Here is a 6723-nt window from a genome sequence, read left to right on the forward strand (position 1 = left end):
AAAGACCTGTTTATTTCTCTCAGCATCTCACCTAAGCGTCTTGCGGTTCCAGCCAACTGCGAGACCGGAACGACGCGGCTTCCGATGAAAACCGCTCCTGACTGCGGTCTTGACGGATTATGGCGGCGTCTGTGACGTCGTTTCCTTCTCGAGGCATCGTTGTTGCAGGTTACGTCGACTCGATCGGGATGTTTCAAAGGAAACCCTAGATCTAGGTCTACCGGATCGGACGCCGACGGCGCCTTCGATATCGTTCTCCCTTTTGAGGTATCGTTTTGGAGCAAATGTTGGCTGAAGGGGACAAGAGGAGGAGCGGTGTTACATCTACCGCAAGACCGATGGCGGATCCCGTCGGCATGGCGCTGTGGAATTTCGATGATGGGCGCGTGTGAAACGTGCAGAATGGTGACGTTGTCTGGTGCCGTAGTGGCATCGACGACAAGTCTGGCAAAGTCGATGCGTCAATACCTGTTTTTGAGATGGGTCGGTGGAAGATGACGGTGGAACTACAGTGCAAAAGGTGTTCCGGTGCAGTACTTGGTCAGGAACCACAGTTGCTCATGGACGACCACACCGACACGGGGAGATGTTGGGCAGGCCCGAGGATGACTAATTTTGGTGGAGGTGCCACCAACTCACTCACCAAGAATCAGTTTATTTGTCAATAAGCACGTACGTACACCGTGTGAAGATGGGAAAGAATCTGTTTTAGTATTTGTCAACAATCCATGGTCCAAAGCTTGAATCGGTTCACTTTTGACACAGACCGATTAGCAGGGCGCTAGACTAGTACTTCGGCCACATAAAGTCACAGTTGCTCTACCTACTGAATCTTGGGAGCCTCCTTTTGTTCATGATGGGTAAAATTGAATACCGATGGCTCATTTTCCGACGAGGTCTCTGCCGGAGCCGGTATGATGCTCAGGGACTGCATGGGCAATACTGCTTTCTCGGCATGTGGGAATTGTTTTCTGTAGAGATGCTCTTAAAACGGAGTTGTGTGCATGCATGCAGGGTCTCTCATTTTCTTCGCAGAGAAGTGATCTTTCTATATTTATAGAGATGGACTCAAGTGTGGCAGTAAAAGCTTACTCAAGCCAAAGAAGTTGATAGATCGATTCATTCTTCCCTAGTTACAGAAATTAGACATTTTTTGAGTCTTCGTGAATGTCGCATTACTCATGATTCTCGATCCAAAAATAGGGTTAATGATAGTTTAGCAATTTTTGCTCGTACCAAAGGTAGGACCATGACATGATTAGGTTCTGGTCTTGAGGAAACTGTCCAGCTAGTTGTTGATGATTATAATTCTATGAGTTGAGTAATACATGTTTTTTACCTGCAAAAAAAAACTAGATACTTGGGAGAGTTTCCATGGGAATCTGACCACGGAGAAAGACTTTTAGTGATCGTCGCGATGCCGATTGTGGCGCATTTGGTCGTCAAGGAACAGCTAGGTGGAGTCTCTGAGTTGAGTGGAGGATAAATCAGTCTGTCAGTGGATATTTGTTTTAGTCCATTGTGGATATTTTTATTTATTAACGAACCATGGCAACCTGGAGTTGCCGGTACCAACATGGGCTGCCAACGAGGGCTCTGACGAATGCGCCTTCGTCGATGGACAGTTGGACACACGAACGTTAGGGCAAACCGCGCATACGGGCATTGGGCTTTGCGATGTGTGATACGTTTGGTCCTCGAGGAATAATATACTTATGTGGAGTCGTGATGACAGAGGGGCCTTGAACGAGGTATGTGTCGGCTGATTTTATCAAAGGAAACCCATGCTGGCTCGCCGACCCTGGACTTAGGCTGGTCATAGTGGGAAGTAACTTATATTAGTGTGTAGCGATCAGATCTTAAACAGTCTGATCTCTGTGCTCAGGTGTCATCCCTGAATCAATAATGCTGACACCACACAGTACTTGAAGGATTTATAACAGAGTAGCAATCACACATTTATTACATCAAGTGTCTCAATAGAGAGCTTATTATAATAAATATGGCTTAAGGCCATCTAATAACGATAACAGCGGAATGCTTGGAAGATAAGTGAGTCCATCAACTCCAACGGCATCACTAAGTATAGAATCACGACCTAAAACTCCTTAATCGTCGTCTGAAAAGTCTGCAACATTAACGTTGCAGCCCGAAAACGGGCCAGCACATGGAATATGCTGGCAAAGTAACACATAGAGAGTAATGGAATGAAACAGCTATACTATATGCATATTTAGCTGGTGGAAAGCTCTATGGTTACAGTTTTGCGTAAAACTATTTTTTCTCTACTGTAAAGGAATACAATTTATTTAACTATCATGATAGTTGTTAAACATTGAGAATGGTTGACAGCATTCTCAATCCCAATTAAGCATCATCATTAAATAAAACCCAACAAAATTAAATTTTAGAGTAACATGTTGAGATTCACATGATAATCCAAATACTAGATACTCAAGATGTCCATAACCGGGGACACGGCTAACCATGATTAGTTTATACACTCTGCAGAGGTTTGCGCACTTTTCCCCACAAGACTCGATCGCCTCCGTTTGGTTTCTCGCACTACACGGTGTTTGAGAAACAGATGACCGAGACATGGTCTTTCAGAAGCGCTAGCACCTTACGATGGATAGACCGTTATACCTACTTTCCCCTACATCTGCTAGTCTACCCTGTAAGAGTTCGCATGACTTAATCAACTATGCTAGAGCCCATAATAGCTTATGGCTGCACACGGAAGTTTCTAGTATGAAAATCTCATGATCCCATTGGGCCTGGGTGGCGGTCCATAAAGAAAAACAGGCAAATCCTGGAATATCCAGGTACCTCAATCCACCCAGATGTGTGTTTAAGTTGCCACCTTAGATAAACCATTAATTAACAAACTCACATCTGTCATGGATATCACTCACCCAATCCACGTCTATTAGCATGGCATAATAGGCAAACGTAGAAGTAACTCCCAAAGGTTTGATAATACAACAGGTAATAGGTAATACCTCAACTACTTCCCATCCCACAATTTAATTAGATCCTAATCATGCAATGTTTGAGGATTGATCTAATGCAATAAAACTGGGTAGTAGGAGGTATGATCAAAGTGTTACTTGCCTTGCTGATGACCCGCGAAACCTAGAGATTCGAAGTAACAGGCGACGCACTCCGGGTATTCTATCACAGACAAACAAACAAGCATACAATAAGTATTCATCCAATGCACAGGTAAAACTCAAATAAGAGATCTAACCAGAAAGTTTAACTTAAGAACTCTGGTTGGCAAAAAGAATCAAATCAAACGAAGCAACGAAAGTCAAACGGCAAAAGAAACATGCTTCGTTTATTATTATGGATCTAGGGCAATTTTTACAGTGGCAAAAACTTATTTAAGTTGGTTAAACAGATAGAGGGTTTCGAGACGAAACTCCAGGCGCTTGAATCGTCTGATTCCGATAAACGAGCGAAAAGTTATACTAAAACGAAAATCGGATCAAAAATCGCGATCAGAAAAATTGCAGATTTAATCCGAGAAAAGAAAAACGACGAACGTTCGCTAGAATGAACGAATGAACGAACGCTCGCTATTTAAATAAATCAGAAAAACCGATCTATTTTTAAAAAAACGAAACTAAAAAAACGAACAAAACCGTCGGAAAAACCGAACGGTTTTTCGGAAAAAAAAATCGGCGTCTAAAAAAAAATCTACCCAGCAACTCCGGCGAGGCTCCGGCGGCGGTCGGCGGCGGTCGACGCGGGGCGGCGGCGGTCGGCGGCGGCGGCGCGGGGCGGCGGTCGGCGGCGGCGGCGCTAGGGCAGGGCTGGGGCTGCGCGCTAGGGTTTGGGGGAGACCCCGGGCTGGGCTCCCCGGCTTATAAAGCCCGTACGGCCTAGTGTCCAGGTCGGACACGGCCCGTAGGTCGGTTGCGTTTTTTCTTAATAATTTCGTGCAGAAAAACAAATAAAAGAAATACTAAACGGACTCCAAAAATCCTGAAATAAATTTTCCCCGGCTTCTAAAATCAAGCCGCACAAGGTGAACATTTATTTGGGGCCTAAATGCAATTTTGAAAAACACACATTTTACCTAAATTCAAATAAAATATCGAAAAACTCCGAAATGAAATCTTATTTGATTTTATTATTAAATCCTCAATATTTCTTTATTTTTGGAAAGTCATATTTTTGTAATAGAAATAATTGACGATAAAATAATTAAAATCAAATGATCCTATTCTCAAAATTTGAGAAAACTCAAATATGAAAATAATGAAATCCCCAACTCTCTCTCCGTGGGTCCTTGAATTGCGTAGAATTTTTAGGATCAAAACCAAAAGCAAATAAATTATGATATGCAACGATGATCTAATGTATAACATTCCAAATTGAAAATTTGGGATGTTACAAACCTACCCCCCTTAAGATGAATCTCGCCCTCGAGATTCGGGTTGGCTAGAAAATAGGTGAGGGTGGTCCTTGAGCAAATCTTCCTCTCGCTCCTAGGTGGCTTCATCCTCCGTGTGGTGGCTCCACTGAACCTTACAAAACTTGATAACCTTGCTGCGGGTGACTCGGCTGGCAAACTCGAGAATCTTAACTGGTTTCTCCTCATAGGTCAAATCACTATCCAACTGAATTGCTTCCAATGGCACTATGTCTCTCAAGGGTATGTCAGCCATCTCCGCGTGACACTTCTTCAACTGAGAAACGTGGAACACATTATGAACTCCTCACAATCCTTCAGGCAATTCCAACTTGTAGGCCACTTCTCCCATACGTTCCAATACTTGGTATGGTCCTACAAATCGTGGCGCTAACTTTCCCTTAACACCAAAGTGCTTTGTTCCCTGAAGTGGGGATACTCGAAGATAAGCTCTGTCTCCAACTTCGTAAACTGTCTCCTTGCGTTTAGAATCTGCATAGCTCTTCTGCCTGGATTGAGCTACCTTGAGTCTATCGCGAATCAATTTCACCTTCTGTTCAGACTCTTTAATCAAATCAGGTCCAAACAACTGGCGGTCTCCAACTTCATCCCATGACAACGGTGTCCTGCACCTCCTTCCGTACAAGGCTTCGAAGGGGCCATCTTTAAACTGGATTGATAGCTGTTGTTGTAAGAGAATTCTGCATATGGCAAATTATCGTCCCAACTAGATCCATAATCTAGCGCACAAGCTCTCAGCATGTCCTCCAAAATCGGATTGACTCTCTCGGTCTGTCCATCTGTCTGTGGATGAAAAGCTATGCTGAACTCTAGCCTGGTACCCAAAGTTTCGTGCAACTAATTCCAGAACTTTGAGGTAAACTGGATTCCTCTATCTGATACTATACTCCTCGGAACTCCATGTAAGCATACAATTCTGGTCATGTATATCTTTGCCAACTTAGCACTTGTGTAAGTGGTTTTTACCGGGATGAAATGACCTACTTTCGTCAACCGATCAACTACAACCCAAATCGAGTCATAACCTGAACGAGTCCTGGGTAATCCTGTGATAAAATCCATGCCTAGCTTATCCCACTTCTATTCGGGTATGGGCAATGGTTGTAGCAATCCTGCTGGCTTCTGATGCTCTGCCTTTACTCTCTGACATACATCACAAACTGCTACATACTCCGCAATATCTTTCTTCATTCCGGTCCACCAGAAAGTATCCTTCAAATCTAAATACATCTTGGTATTTCCTGGGTGAATCGAATATGGTGAGTCGTGCGCCTCTTGCAGAATCAACTTCCTGATCTCTGGGTCATTGGGCACATAAACACGGTCTTCAAACCATAGTGTGTCGTGCTCATCCTCACGAAATCCTTTAGCCTTTCCTTCGCTCATTTTCTCCTTTATAGAGGCAATCTCCTTGTCAGTCTTCTGAGCTTCTCTGATTCTATCCATCAAGGTTGACTGAATCTCCAATGCTGCTACATAGCCTCTCGGAACTATTTCCAAACATAGCTCACGAAGATCCTCGGCTAACTCCTTTGGTATTTCTCCCGTCATTAGTGTATTGACATGGCTCTTACGGCTCAATGCGTCAGCTACTACATTAGCCTTTCCGGGATGGTAATGCAATCTCATATCATAATCCTTGATGAGCTCCAACCATCTCCTTTGTCTGAGGTTTAACTCCTTCTGCGTGAAAATGTATTTCAAACTCTTGTGATCCGTGTATACCTCACAATGATTTCCAATGAGGAAATGTCTCCATGTTTTCAATGCATGCACTGCGGCTACTAACTCCAAATCATGCGTGGCATAATTCAATTCGTGGGGTTTCAGTTGTCGTGAGGCATATGAAACAACTCTTCCTTCCTGCATAAGTACTGCTCCAAGTCCTTGTCGTGAAGCGCCGCAATACACCTCATAATCCTTGGTCTGGTCTGGCAAAATCAACACTGGTGAAGTAACCAAGCGTTTCTTCAACTCCTGGAAACTAGCCTCACACTCCTCAGTCCATATGAACTTGGTATCCTTATTTAACAACTCCGTCATAGGTTTTGCAATCTTGGAGAAATTCTCAATAAATCTCCGGTAGTATCCTGCGAGTCCAAGAAAACTCCGGATCTCTCCAACGGTGGTTGGTGCTTCCCACTTGGTCACGGTATCAACTTTAGTGGGATCTACTGATATACCTTCTCCGGATATAACGTGTCCGAGGAATCCTACTTCCTTCAGCCAAAACTCACATTTGCTGAACTTGGCATACAACTGATGTTACGACATATCTCTCT

Source organism: Triticum urartu, chromosome 4A (assembly GCF_056163025.1).
Source record: "Triticum urartu cultivar PI428250 chromosome 4A, HENAU_Tu73, whole genome shotgun sequence".
Taxonomy (NCBI): domain Eukaryota; kingdom Viridiplantae; phylum Streptophyta; class Magnoliopsida; order Poales; family Poaceae; genus Triticum; species Triticum urartu.